Here is a 15,474-nt window from a genome sequence, read left to right on the forward strand (position 1 = left end):
AGGTTAACTGACTTGTCCTTGGTGAACAGCTGGACGGTGAGGGAACATCAGGCCAGTCTATCAAGCTCTGGTATACTATGTAGGTCTGATATGATGATTAGTTCTGCTGTTCAGAAATTATCCATGGCTACTGGCTGGGTTTTTCTAACTTTATTTTTTAGAACATTTTTAGGTTCACAGTAAAATTGAGAGGAAGACACAAAGATTTCCCATATACTCCTGTCCCCACCCATGCATAGCCTCCCCCATTATCAACGTCCCCCACAGAGTGGTACAATTGTTACAATTGATGAACCTACAATGACACATTGTTATCACCCAGAGTCCAGAGGTACATTATGGTCCACTCTTTTTTTTTTTTTTTGAGGAAGTTTAGCCCTGAGCTAACTGCTGCCAATCCTCCTCTTTTCCCTGAGGAAGACTGGCCCTGAGCTAACATCTGTGCCCATCTTCCTCTACTTTGTATGTGGGACGCCTACCACAGCATGGCGTGCCAAGCGGTGCCATGTCCACACCCGGGATTCGAACCGGCGAATGCTGGGCTGCCAAGAAGCGGAACGTGCACACTTAACCGCTGCACCACCAGGCCGACCCCACGGTTCACTCTTGACGTTGTACATTCCACATGTTTGGACAAGTATCCACCATTATGGTATCATACAGAGCATTTTCACTAAAAATCCTAAAAATCCTCTGTGCTCTGCCTCCCTCCCCACTACTCCCCTGCCCCCAAAATCCTGGAAACCACTAAAATTTTTATTGTCTCCTTTGCCTTTTCCGGAATGTCATCAAGTTGAAACCATATAGTATGTAGCCTTTTCAAATTGGCTTTTTTAATAATATGCATTTAAGTTTCCTCCATGTCTTTTCATGGCTTGATAGCTCATTCTTTTTCATGCTGAATAATATTCCATTGTCTAGTTGTAGCACAGTTTATTTATCCATTCACCTACTGAAGGACATCTTGGTTGCTTCCAAGTTTTGGCAATTAGGAATAAAGCTGATAAACATCCGTTTGCAGGTTTTCTTGTGGGCATAAGTTTTCAGCTCCTTTGAGTCAATACCAAGGAGTGTGATTGCTAGATCCTATGGTGACAGCACGTTTAGTTTTGTAAGAAACCACCAAACTGTCTTCCAAAGTGGCTGTACCATTTTGTACTCCCACCAGCAATGAATGAGAGTTCCTATTGCTCCGCATCCTCGCCAGCATTTAGTGGTGTCAGTATCTGGATTTTGGCCATTCTAATAGGTGTACCACTTGCTGTTTTTAAATTTAATTGTTCATTGAATATATATTGTATGCCTTCTAATTGCTAGATACTAGATATGTGCGGTGCTTTGAGAATTTCTGAGAAATGACTCTAAGAGAGCACCTGAGATGAAAAGCATTAATAACTAAGACCTATTGAGTACTTACTAAGTGCCACGCTTTGTGTTAAGCATTTTACAGGTTTTCATTCCCTTCTTTATTTAATCTTCATACAACCTTCCTGAGATAAATACCATCTCCATTTTAGAATCAGGAAACCAAAGTTCAGAGAGGGGAAGACACTTGCTTGTGGCCATCCAGTAAGTTGGTGACAAAGCTGAGAGTTAAGCCCGGGTAGTTTGGCTCCACAGCCATTGCTTTTGACATCTATGCCACACCACACAACGTGCTGTGCCACACCAGGTCCCATCAGTCATTGGCCAGGACCAATGGCACCCCATTAGAACCCAATCCATTTCACGCTTAGTGTTCCTCAATTATCATGCAATAGTATTTCCCCTTTTATTTTTTGATGCCATCACCTAACTAAACTTTAAGTGGTAGATATTTCATTTTTAAATTCTTCCCAGGGAAATTAATAGACTAAAAATTGGCTTACCTATTTCTACTAGAATTGTAATAAGGCAAAATCTTTTTTCATAACCGAAGACTGGACAATATGTTCCAAAATTAGCTTCCAGGACTTTCCTGCAGACTAGGTAGCAATTGCATTCTATGCAGCTGTTAAATCACGAGTCAATTATAGCTTCTGCGCTATGGACAGCGCTGGCTATGTAATCTGCAAAGCTCAGTGTGAAATAAAAAACGGAGGGCTCCTTGTTCAAAAGTTATTAAGAATTTCAAGACAGCAAGAGCAAAGCACTAAACCAAGCACGGGGCCCTGTGCAATTGCACAGACTGCACAACCACAAAGCCGGCCCTGGCTAAGGGCAACTGGTATGCTGCCGCAGCCCAGACTTGGAGGAGGTGGAACCCAAGCGGCTGGCTACAGGTGTGGAGTCTGGTCTCAAAGCTGCCAGCATGCTCTGTATTTGAATGCTAATGCTGCTACTTCATTGGTCAATGATTTTAGAAACTTCTTTAGGTTTCACAGGTTCAATTTCCTCTTCTATAAAAGGATGGTGGTAATATGTCGTTTGTCTATTATTGAAAGGAGTCAATTAAACGATAGATGTCATCTTCTTATCATAGCACCTTCCTGGTGTATTCTATACTACGACCTCAGTGAAGGGTTGCTATGACCTGTGAATTTTGCTGATCCAAAAATTCAGTTTTATCCTGTTAGGTAGAGGATATTAGACTCTAAGGGGCAGATCCTTGCACATTAGACTCACGAGACAATGATTTATGAGTCAGAATGTCCATTTCTTCACACATAAAGAATTGGCTGGATTTGGAATGACATCTAACATCAGTTCTTATTCAGAATCCACCTTGGAAACAAAGTTTAGATAAGTAGGTGTCTTTGGAACACAGAATCAGGATTTTCCTCAGATGCATGTGTCTGACACTTCCAAGGCCAAATAGGTTGAATTTTTTAAATTTAGCCAAAGTTCCCTTTTTTGCAGGACTTATCAGAAACTTTAGCATGTCTCCGAGTTCTGTGAATTCATAAGAGGCTTTTCAAACTTACCCAAGCATCCATTATTAGATCAATGTTGTGATTCACTTCAGTAAGCATTTAACATAAACAGGGTAATGTTTTATATGTGAGCACATGCATGTCTAAACTACTGTTAGCCTTCCCAGGAAGAAAAATTAGCATTTGAAGCACACTGAGCAAGAATCCAACCTCAGGGGTAGTTACTCAGACATTTCTGAATGTCGCTATTGTAATTTCCACCATGGGTTTTGTTAATTTGCAAAAGGGAAATAGAAATTCTTTTTAATTGTTAAAATTAGTGGCATTCAGATATGTTATGGGCTAGAACGCTTGCGTGGCCCCATCATCCTTCTACAAATAGAGTGTGTGAACTGGGGGAGCTATTCACCTCAGCTCTCTGGATCTGAACATCCTACACCCCCACTTCATGGAGGGCTCTGTCACTAGACATGGTCCTACACTCAGCTGGCCCAGCCACCTAAAGATGGCGGTCTCAGCATGTCTTAGGCAAAGTGAACATTTTATGCAAGAGGCTAATGCAAGACCCTAAAGGCAGACTGGGACCGCCCAGAGCTCATAAGAACAATATGCATTTCCATTTTTTGTGTTTATTTGCTATTACATATGTGTGTTTGGAGGAATGTGGTTTAAGTTTTGCTTGCATTGGACTTCTTATTTGGCAGCGGGAATGTGCGGTGGAGGGTATACCTGAAGGCTGGAAATATTTATGGAAACAATTCAAGCATTTTTCATGGCCAAATGGGCTTAGCGCACTCGCCATGGAATGCTTTCTTTGTGGCACAATTCACGGAACTAGTATTCTCAGGAACACACTTTGGGAAAGTGTGGCGTTAACTCCCCAGTAGGGAATTAATTTCTTAGGCATCATTTCCATGAGTCCAGAGTAGATGGGGACAGTTGATCTAGTTCTTTTCTGTTTGTTTGTATTTTGATGTTCTGACCTGCGATGTAATTTATAAGAAAAGTGTTGAAAAGCCCTCACAGTGAAATCTCATTTGATTTTTCATTTAATGAACTACTTTTATTTGAAAAGAGTAAAACTGAGGAAGTTTGTGAAAAATGAAAGAAACGGTCACTCCACGCGTGCAGTGGTCATAGATACGTGGATGAAAACTGAAGCAGCGAGGTATCATCTGGGTATCTCTACGTGTTTAAACACTTCCTATTTATAGAGTGACATTTAGGTGACTAAAAATTTCACTTTCAGAATCATGATTCTGTAAGATACATCCTAAGATAGGACATTCTTTGTGGTGAGGAAATTCACTGCTTTTTTGTGGCATCTACAACCAGCACAGCTAGTAAGCAAAAGGAGAGCTGCACAGAATAAATACAGTAGTCAGACTTCTGCCCAAATCCTTTGGAAAAAAGGAAGTGGAGCCTTTCTGCTCTTTGACACACAAAAGCACATTGCTTTCTAATGGATTCCACAGAAGATGCAAAATCCAAACAAACAACATCTTTTTGTTCTAACCTACATACAGTGTAAGTGAGATTCCAAATATGCAAATAGTGGGAGGAAAGAAATGCATTTTCACTACCCCAATTATTGGATATTGTTTAGAATATGAGTAATATTGCCCACAAGTTGGACGATTAATGTGCACCATTTTTTTCCTTCTTCCTCTTTTTCTTTGATATTTGGGTCTCAGTCTGGTTTTTATCCACTATTTCTTTAATTATTTCTCTCTCCATAAAAGGTGGGGTGGTGTTCCAAGAACTGGGTCAAGCTCCTCCAATCAGCCCCAGCCATCGGGGTGAAATATAACAGCAGTTCTCTCCATCGGGGCCAGTGGTCTGTTTCTAGACATCCGTAAAACTTTCTCAGGTCCATCACGAGCTTGATTTTGAAAGCAAACCTGGCTCCATCCATTTATTCTTGTGGTCCAGGAGGAAGTGGAATCAGTGTCATTTTACAGTCATTTTTTCAAAGTGGACCCTCCAGAGTGCCATCCTGGACCCCTGAGCTTGCAACCCTAGATAGATAGTCAGCCTTTGCCCCAGTGCACCCACTTGATGGAAGCCTTACTATGTGTGAGTTTATCAGTCTAAGCCCCACTTCACTATTGGACAGGGACCTTGTCTAATTGTCTGTGTGTCTCTGTCTCCTCACCCGTCCCCAGGACTGGGCCAGTGCTCCATCCATCAGGCTCTAAATGTCTGTTGACTCGCTAAATACTTTCAGAGGACTGTTTAGGCCACCACTGAGGAGGTGGGAAAATGGCTTTACTGGAGCTGCACATGAGCAAGGAGGCTTGGTTCTACAGGCTGGAATGAAGTAAAGTGGGAGGATGAAGGATGTTTGAAAAACTGGGGGCGGAAGGCGCTAGGGAAAAGAGAAATGCAGAAGGGAATTTTGTGTTCCATCTTCCGAGTTAAATTCATCAAGGCTGCATAAACTCAAAGACATCAAAAGTGATACCACCTCACCGAAGTCTTAGACTGCACTGTCCAATGTGGTAGTCAGTAGCCATACGTAGCTATTTAAATTTAAATTAATTGAAATTAAATAAAATGAAAAATTTAATTCCTGAGTCACAATAGCCACATTTCAAGTGCTCAGCAGCCTCATGTGACTAGTGACCGCCGTAGAGAACAGCACAGACATGGACCCTTTCCATCATCTCCGAAAGCTCTGTTCTACAGCCCTGCTTTAGGGGATGATAGCATCTTCATTGTATTCACTCCTTCGTTCATTCCACAAATATTAACTGAGCACTGACTTTGTTCCTGGCACTGCACTGAGAAGCGGCTGAAAAGTCTAAAGGCACAGACTGGAGCAGCGGCTGCAGCTGCTCACTCACTGTGTGACCTTGGGCAAGTCACTTAACCTCCTTGTGCTTCAATCAGCTATAAAATGAACACAGTAAAATTATCTCATGGCGTTGTTGTGAGAATTAAATGAGTGTGTGTTTGTGTATGTATGTACGTGTGTATACATGTATATAAATATATGCACTTGTATGTATGTATGTATATATATGAGTATATATATGTGTATGCGTATATATCTGTGTGTGTGTATATATATATATATATACATTTATATTCATGTGTATCCTAAAACAGTTCTTGGCACATATTCAGTGCTTGGTAAGACAGAGTTCTTACTATTAGTAGTAGGTATTTATTACAGAGTGATGAACAAAGCAACTATGGTTCCTGCTCTCCTGGAATTTACCATTTAGTGGGAGCAGCAGACAATAAATCATTATACAAATTAATAATTACAAAACTATGTCAAGAACTGCAAAGGAAATGGATGAGATGAAGCAACAGAGAATAAGAGAGGAAAAGCTACCTAGAAAGCTTCTCAGGGGAGATGACATTTAAGCTAGAAAAAAAGAAGAGAAATGGCAGCCATGCAAAGCGAGAAGGAGAGAGAGCCCCGGGCAGAGGAAAGAGCGCTATGAAGGAGGACAGTGTGACTGTAACAGAGAAGGCAAGGGTAGGGCTCCAGATAAAGCTGGAAGGAGAGGTAAAGAGCAGTCAGTTCATACAGGGCTGAAACCAGTGGTAAAGAGAATGTGCCAGGGGAAATATATTGATATTATATATAAAATGATCTCCTTGGGAGCTGTGTGAGGCACAAATTAGAGAAGAAACAGGAATGAAAGTGGAGACCATTAGAAGGCTATTTTAACAGACCAGGACAGGGGAATGACTTAGATTCAGGCAGTAGGCATGGAAGTGAAGAGAAATGAGCAGTTTCTAGATATATTTGACAGATAGAACCAGCGAGACTTGCTGATGGATTATATGTGGTTGATAAGAGGGAGGCATCCAGGCTGATGCTCAGGTTTTTGACTTGATTAACTAGCTCGATGGTAGTTTCATTTACTGAAATAGAGAAGACCTGTAGAGAATCTTTTTGAGGAAGAAAAACCAAAACTACTTGATGACAAGTAGTCTGCCAGGTGTGGAAGTCTGGTATCCAGATGAAAGGTTGGGCTAGAGAAAAGCCCATGGACATCATTAGCTCATAGATGATACTTAAGAAATAGGATAGGAGACCAACTTCTGGAATAATGGAGTGAGGAACACAGGAAAGTATGCTCAACAAAACAACCATTTAACAAGAGAAAATTATAATTATTCTCTTGAAATTTTCCTAGGGGCATACAGCAAGTGGAGAAATATTCATTCAAGTAAATTTACTAAATCTCAGTAAGAAGAGGGAGCATCTGTGACATTTGAGCCATAACACTCCCCTCCCAGCTACATCTTATGGAATCACCATGGAAGGGGCAGGCTGCCGGCAATTTTCATCCTCCCGCAAAAGCCCCATGTTGCAGAAGCTCTATTCAGAGGGGACTGGGGTTCTGTTCCTCCACCTAGCCCCCTCTTGTGGGACAGAAGCTATGCTAGATGTGGCAGGGCAACAGTGTTGAACTCTAATCATCCTTTAGCAGCTTCCTGGTAGGGCAGGAGTCCCATACCAAAAGGATCAAGCCTAGAAGAACATGAGCCACCACCCTTCCCTCCCCAGTGCCTGCTCATAGAGTAGGGGTGTCACTCCAGGAGAAGTGGGCCTCTGTCTGCATCCTAAGCTCTTGTGCAGTGTCACAGAGCTTTAGCCCAGGGAGAAAGCAGCTACTACAGCTCTGCCTGAGGAGAGTGACTTTATTTGGAATAAAGCATGGTGAATTCCATGCCTAGGCTGTTGTCAAAAACAATGGCAACCTTGGTGGAGAGCAACTAAGAGGATGCTTATAGCTCCACAATATTGGTAGCAATAAGTAAAACAGCAGAGCAATCAGAAGTTTAATAGAGAGAACCATGGGAAAAGACAACCAAAAACAGCCCTTCAGGGTTCACAGTCAACCTTGGGGGTTGGAAAGGCTGTACACAAGTGAATGACTGCATCCAGTCAGGAGCAATAAGAAGAGGACACGGGGCAGACTTGAAAACATTTCCTAAGTTGCACATAGATCTACCAAAAAGGGTGCAAACTGAAACTGGCACTAGGGCCTTAAAGACAGCCTCTAACTAAACACTAGCCGGACAATAAGCTACTCTTACCCAGGAGCAACTCTTAAGAAGCTAAGTTTAAAAATAAAACCACAAAATCCCTAGCAGTCTGGAAGACCTTGTGTGCCCAAGGCCGCACTCTCTCAGGAGTGGGTGGAGAGTGAAAATCAAAGCTGTTAGTCCCTGGATGAACAGGGGGCCAAATGTAAACTCCTTTACCTGTGAAAGCAGCCTCTACGCTACTCATGCATCCAGTGGAGAAGAGAAAAATCTAATTGCCAAAAGGGCTTACGCATAACTTTTGACCAATAAGTGGCTTATGGTAATCCATGAGTGACCCCTAACTAGCCAGGCTAAAAGGCAAAATCAAGAAGAAAAATAAGAGGAGGGACACCAGAGACTGCACACTGGAGGGAAAGAGACTTCACAGAGTTAGTTCAGCCAAGTAACTAAGCAAATAAATCAATGATATGGAAAACAACAGCAACAATATCAACCCCTGGGGGCAGGGGCAGACCTGGAATCAATATCCAGAGATACTACAATATATTATCTAAAAAGTCCAGTTTTCAACAAAAGAAAGCAGAAAAATGTGGCTATACAATAGGAAAAACATAGGTAATAGTAATTATTTTGAAGGAACTCAGATGTTGGACTTAGTGGACAAAGACTTTAAAGCAGTTATAAATACAAAGTACTACAGAAGAGCATGTCTAAAGAATTGAAGTGAGATATGAGGACAGTGTCTCTCCCAACAAAGAATATCAATAAAGAAACAGAAATTATAAAAATAAGCCAAATAGAAATTCTGGAGTTGAAAAGTTCAATAACAGAAATGAAAAATTCACCAGAGGAGCTCAAAAGTAGAGTTTATCTGGCAGATAAAAAGGATTAGCAAACATGAAGATAGATCAATAGAGATTGTGCAATCTGAATGATGAAGGCAAAATAAATACATTCCTAGATTAACAAAAGCTGAGAGAATTTGTTGATAGCAGATCTGCCTTACAAGAAATGCTAAGGGAAGTTTTTTAGGCTGAAAAGAAGTGACATCGGACAGTAATTTGAATCTACACAAAAAAGCAAGGAGTGTCAGTAAAGGTAATTGTAAACAACACTGTAGTCATGAAAATGATGTCATGAAAGATGGTGAAATGGTTTCATGAAAGATGATGGAGGAGGAAACTCCAGGAATCAGCCATGCCAATGAAAAAAAAAAAACTAGCCAGAATCAACTATTTTGGATATCTGGAGTCTAGTCAAACTCTGGAAGTATCTGGGAGGTGCTTAATGAAGTTAGAGGCTGGTGAGTTTTGGTGAATTTCACATGTCACAGAGAAACTACCATTCTTCATTCCACAGCCCTGCAACAAGTGACAGATCACTGAGGGACCAATGCAGGAGTTGACCACTGTTTCAACCCTCTGAGACTGAGGCAGCTTCCCTGGCAGCATCTGTCAGGGGAAATTAGAAGAACAGACTGCTTTTCTCTTTCTTTCTTTCTTTGTTGGATACATGCATTCCAGGAATTCTCTGTCAGGCCACTAGCTGACTGCTGAGATAACAGAACACAGACCAAGGAGGGACCACACATGACAAGGAAGATAGTCCTTGCAAAAATAGTTCAGAGAAGTTTCTAAACAAACAAATGACTACACCCCTCTACAATCTACATCAGCAATCCTTAGGGAAGGAGACTCTGATTCCTGGAGTTATCGCATTATGATATTGAAAATGTCCAGTTCTTGATAAAAAATTACAGAGCACACAAAAAATAAGAAATGTGTCCCATTCACAGGGGAAAAAACCTGAGGGAAAATATCTCTGAGGAAGCCCAGACATTGGACATACAAGACAAGACTTTAACTTAGCTGTATTAACATATGTAAAGAGCTGTAGGAATCCATGGATGAATACCTGAAGGAAATGAGGAGGACAATGTAGGAACAAGTAGGGAATATCAATGAAGAGACAGAAATTTTTAAAGGAACTGAATAGAAATGCTGAAAAGTACAAAAGTTGAAGTGAAAAATTAACCAAAGATGTTCAATGGCAGATTTAAGCAGGCAGAAGAAAAAATCTGCAAACTCAAAGATAAGGCAATTGAAATTACACAATCTGAGGAGCAGAAAGAAAAAATAAGGAAGAAAAATGAACAAAGCCCAAGGGTCCTTTAGGACATCATCAAGAATACCAACATATGCCTTATGGAAACCCAGAAGGAGAAGAGAGAGAGAAAGGAGCAGAAAAAATATTTGAAGAAATAACAACAGAAAAATTCCTAAATTTGATGAAATACTTAATATATACACATATAAGAAACTCAAAAAACTCCAAGCAGAATAAACTCAAAGAGATCCACACCAAGAAACATTCTCATCAAGCTGTCAAAAGCCAAGACAAAGAATCTTGAAAGTAGCAAGGGAGAAGTGACTCATCACACACAAGAGATCCCCAATAAGATTAACAGCCCATTTCTCCTCTGAAACCATGCAGCCAGAAGGCAGTGAGATGATATAATTATAATTCTGAAAGGAAAAAATATGTCAACCAAGAGCTCTATATCTGATAAAACTATCTCTTAAAAATGAAGGAGAAATTAAGACATTCCAAGATAAAAGCTAAGGAAGGTCTTCACTGTTAGACCTGCCCTATAAGAAACGCTAAAGGGAATCCTACAGGTATAGTTCTATCACAGTAAAGGTAACTACACAAAAGCTGGTCTTATTGCTTTTTTGTTTTGTCACTCCTTTTTTTGTTTCAAATGTGATTTAAAAGACAGATGCATAAGATAATAATATAAATCTATGTTAATGGGCACATAATATACAAAGATGTAATTTGTGACGATAATAACAAAGGTGAGGTGGAGGACTGGATAGGACCAGAGTTAATGTATGCTATTGATGCTAAGTTGGTATCAATTTAAGGTAGATTGCTATAAATTTATGGTGTTAACTGTAATCCCCATGGTAACTGCTAAGAAAATAACTAAAAATTATACAGGAAAGGAAATGAAGAAGGATTCAAAATGGTACACTAGAAAAAAATCATTCAAACACAAACGAAGGCGGTATTGGAGGAGCTGAGGAACAAAAATGATATCACATACGGAAAATAAGCAGCAAAACGGTAGAACTAAGTCCTTCATTATCAGTAATAATTTTAAATGTAAATGGATTAAACTAACCAATTAAAAAACAGAGATAGAATGGATTTTTTAAAATGTTCCACCTATATGCTGTTGACAAGAAACTCACTTTAAACCCAAAGACACAAATAGGTTGAAAGTAAAAAAAATGAAAAAAATATCCCATGCAAACAGTAACCAAAAGAGAGCTGGGGTTGTTATACTAGTACCAGACAAAATAGATATTAAGCCAAAAATTGTTACAAGAGATAAAGAAGGACATATGTAAAGATAAAATGGTAAACTCATCAAGAAGATATAATATTTATTGCAAAACGTATACATATACACAAAACAACAGAGTCCCAAAATATATGAAGCAAATATTGACAGAATTGAAGGGAGAAATAGTTCTACAATAGTAGTTGAAGACTTTAATACTCTGCTTTCCATAAGGGACAGAACATCTAGACAGAAGACCAATAAGGAAATAGAGGACTAGAACAACACTATAAACCAAGTAGAATTAATAGACAAATAAAGATCACTCAACTCAACATCAGCAGAATGCACATTCTTCTCCAGTGCACATGGAACGTTCTCCAGAATAGACCATATTTGGGGCCATAAAACAATTCTCAATAAATGGAAAAATGCTGAAATAATACAAACTATCTTCTCCAACTACAATGGGATATAGTTAGAAATCAATAACAGAAAGGAAACTGGAAAATTCACAAGTGTGTGGGAATTAAACAACATACTCTTACATAATCATTGAGTTGAAGATTAAATCACTAGGGAAAGTAGAAAATATTTTGAAAAAAATATTTTGAGACAAATGAAAATGAAAACATAACACATCAAAACTTATGGGATGCAGAGAAAGCAGTGCTCAGAGGGAAATTTAGAGCTCTACATGCATACATTAAAAACAAAGAAAGATCTCACACCAATGACCTAACTTAGCTTCTTAAGGAAGTAGAAAATGAAGAGCAAACTAAGCCCAAAGGCAGCAGAAGGAAGGAAATAATAAAGATTAGAGCAGAGATAAATGAAATAGAGAATAGAAAATAGAGAGAATCATTGAAACCAATAGTCTATTCATTGAACAAATCAACAAAATTGATGACCTTTAGCTATACTAAGAAAAAAGAGAAATACAAATAACTAAAATAAGAAATAAAAGTGAAGATATTACTACTGACCTTATGGAAATAAAAGGATTATAAGAGAATACTATGAACAATTGTAATCCGACATATGAGATAACCTAGATGAAATGGAGAAACTTCTAAAATCACACAAATTACCAAAACTGACTCAAGAAGGCATACCAAATCTCAACAGGCCTAGAATAAGTAGAGTTTGAATCAGTAATCCAAGACCTCTTGACAAAGCAAAGTCCAGGACCCTAGGGCTCCACTGGTGAATTCCACAAAACGTTAAAGAAGAAGTCACCAGTCCTCCTCAAACTCTTCCAAAAATTAGAAAAGAGAGAATACTTCTTAACACATTTTATGAGGCCAGTATTACTCTGATGCCAAAACCAGACAAAGATACCACAAGAAAAGAAAACTATAGGCCGATATTTCTTATAAATATAGATGTAAACAACCTCCACAAAATACTAGCAAGCCAAATGCAACAGCACACTGAAAAGGATTACATACCATGACCAAGTGGGATTTATCCCAGGAATGCCAGAGTGGTTTAACATAAAAAAAAAAATCAGTGTGATACATCATATTGAGAAAATTAAGGAATAAAACCACATTATCTCAATAGATGCAGAAAAAGCATTTGACCATCAACATCCTTTTCATGACAAAAAATATTCATAAACTCAGAATAGAATGAAACTTCCTTAACATGACAAATGGCATGTACTAAAACTCTGTAGCCAGCATCAGACTCAGTGGTGAAAGACTGTGAGTTTTTCCCCTAAGATCAGGAAAAGACAAGGATGCAGGTTTCAATATTGCTGTTCCATATTGTACTAGAAGTCCTAGCCAGAGCAATTAGGCAAGATAAAAAATAAAATGCATCTATATCAGAAAGGAAAAAGTAAAACTATTGCTATTTGCACATGACATAATTCTGTATGTAGAAAATCCCAAAGAATACACACATACAAAAAAAAATACTACACCTAATAAAGAAATTCAGCAAAGTTGCTGAGTTTATAATTACATAGAAAAACTGGATATGTTCCTACATACCAGCAATGAGCAATCTGAAAAGGAAATTAAGAAAAGAATTACATTTACAATAGCATCCAAAGGAATAAAATACCTAGGAATAAACTTATCCAAGGAGGTGAAAGACTTGCACATTGAAAACTGTAAAACATTGCTGAAAGAAATTAAAGGTCTGATTAAATGGGAAGAAATTCTGTGTTCATGGATCGGAAGAGTTAATGTTGTTAAGATGCCAATATTCCCCCAAACAACCTACAAATTCAGTGCATCCCTATCAGAACTCCAACAGTCTTTTTGCAGAAATGGAAAAGCCAATCCTCAAATTTATATGGAATTCCAAGGGACCCCAAATAGACAAAAACAATATTGAAAAGTAAAACAAAGTTGGAAGGCACATTTTCTGATTTCCAAACTTACTACAAAGTTACAGTAATCAAAACAGTGTGCTACTGGCATAAGGATAGACATGTAGACCAATGGAAAAGAACTGGGGGTTCAGAAATAAACCCAAATATCTCTGGCGAACTGATTTTCAACCAGGGTACAAAGACCATTTAATGGGGTAAAAATACCCTTTTCAACAAATGGTGCTGAAATGGATGAATAAGCATATGCAAAAGAATGAAGTTGGACCCCTGTCTCACTCCATACATAAAAATTAACTAAAAATGATCAACAACCTAAATATAAGAGCTAAAACTATATAGCTATTAGAATAAAGCATAGAAGTAAATCTCCATGACCTCATTTAGGCGGTAGATTCTTTGATTTGCTATGAAAAGCATGAGCAACAAAAGAAAAAATAGATAAATTTGGCTTAATAAAGATTAAAGATTTTTGTACATTGAAGGCCATTATCAAGAAATTAAAAAGACGATCTACAGAATAGAAGAAAATGTTTGAAATCATATATTTGCTAAGGGGCCTTTTAGTATTCAGAATACATAAAGTAGTCTTACAACTCAAAAACAAAAAGACAACCCAATAAAAAACAGGCAAAGGACTTGAATAGTTATTTCTCTAAAGAAGATATTCCAAGGACCAAAAGCACATGGAAAGATCTTCAACATTATTGGTCATTAAAGAAATGCAAATAGGGGCCGGCCCGGTGGCACAGAGGTTAAGTTTGCATGTTCTGCTTCTTGGGGGCCCTGGGGGTTCGCCGGTTCGAATCCCGGGTGTGGACATGGCACTGCTTGGCACACCATGCTGTGGTAGGCGTCCCACATATAAAGTAGAGGAAGATGGGCACGGATGTTAGCTCAGGGCCAGGCTTCCTCAGCAAAAAAGAGGAGGACTGGCAGTTGTTAGCTCAGGGCTAATCTTCCTCAAAAAAATAAAAAAAAAGAAATGCAAATAAAAACCACAATGAGATATCTCTTTATACCCGCTAGGATGACTATAAAAAAAAATAAGAACGGAAAATAATGTGTTTGTTAGGATGTGGAGAAATAGGAGCCCTTGTATATTGCTTGTGGGAGTGTAACATGGCATAGCCACTATTGAAAGAGTTTGGTGCTTACACAAAAAGTGAAACATAGAATTATTATATGACCCAGCAGTTCTACGCCTAGGTATAAATCTAAGAGAAATTAAAAGCAGGTCTACACAGAAACTTGTACGAGACTGTTTATGCTCAGCATTACTCATTATAGCCAAAAGGTGGAAATGGAAACAACCCAAGGTCTATCAACAGATGAGTGGGTAAACAAATGGTGGTATATACACGCAATGAAATATTATCCAGCCATAAAAAAACGAAATGCTGATATATGCTACAACATGATGAACCTCAAACACATGATGTTGAGTAAAAGAAGCTATACACAAAAGGTTACATATTATACAATTCCTTTTATATGAAATATCTACAACAGATACATCTATAAAGACAGAAAGCAGACTAGTTTTTGCCAGGAGATGGGGGAGGGGAGAATGGGGAGTGTTGACTTAATGGATGCAGAATGTTCTGGGGTGATAAAAAGTTTTGAAACGAGAGAAAATGGTGGTTGTACAACATTGTGAATGCACTAAATGCTATTGAATTCTACGCTTTAATATGGGTAATTATGTTATACTAATTTCACCTCAATTAAAAAAATGACGAAAAAGACAATGTAATTGCGTTATTTCTTCCCTGTTCTTCTCTGAACTGATATTAAAAGTAAATGTGTATATATAAAACAATGTATATATAATTGTATTGTGGGCTTATAGCATATAAAAATGTAACATATTTGAAGGCAACAAAACAAAGGAGATGGGTGGGAGTAAAGCT

The 15,474-nt window shown here is 38.6% G+C and overlaps 1 long non-coding RNA gene across 4 annotated transcripts in view; it reads right to left on the reverse strand.

Moving 5' to 3' along the window:
- Nucleotides 1-15,474, reverse strand: part of LOC124245141 (uncharacterized) — a 372,527-nt gene that overhangs the window by 98,626 nt on the left and 258,427 nt on the right. The gene's annotated exons all lie outside the window — the stretch shown is intronic.

Source organism: Equus quagga, chromosome 1, assembly GCF_021613505.1.
Source record: "Equus quagga isolate Etosha38 chromosome 1, UCLA_HA_Equagga_1.0, whole genome shotgun sequence".
Lineage (NCBI taxonomy): Eukaryota > Metazoa > Chordata > Mammalia > Perissodactyla > Equidae > Equus > Equus quagga.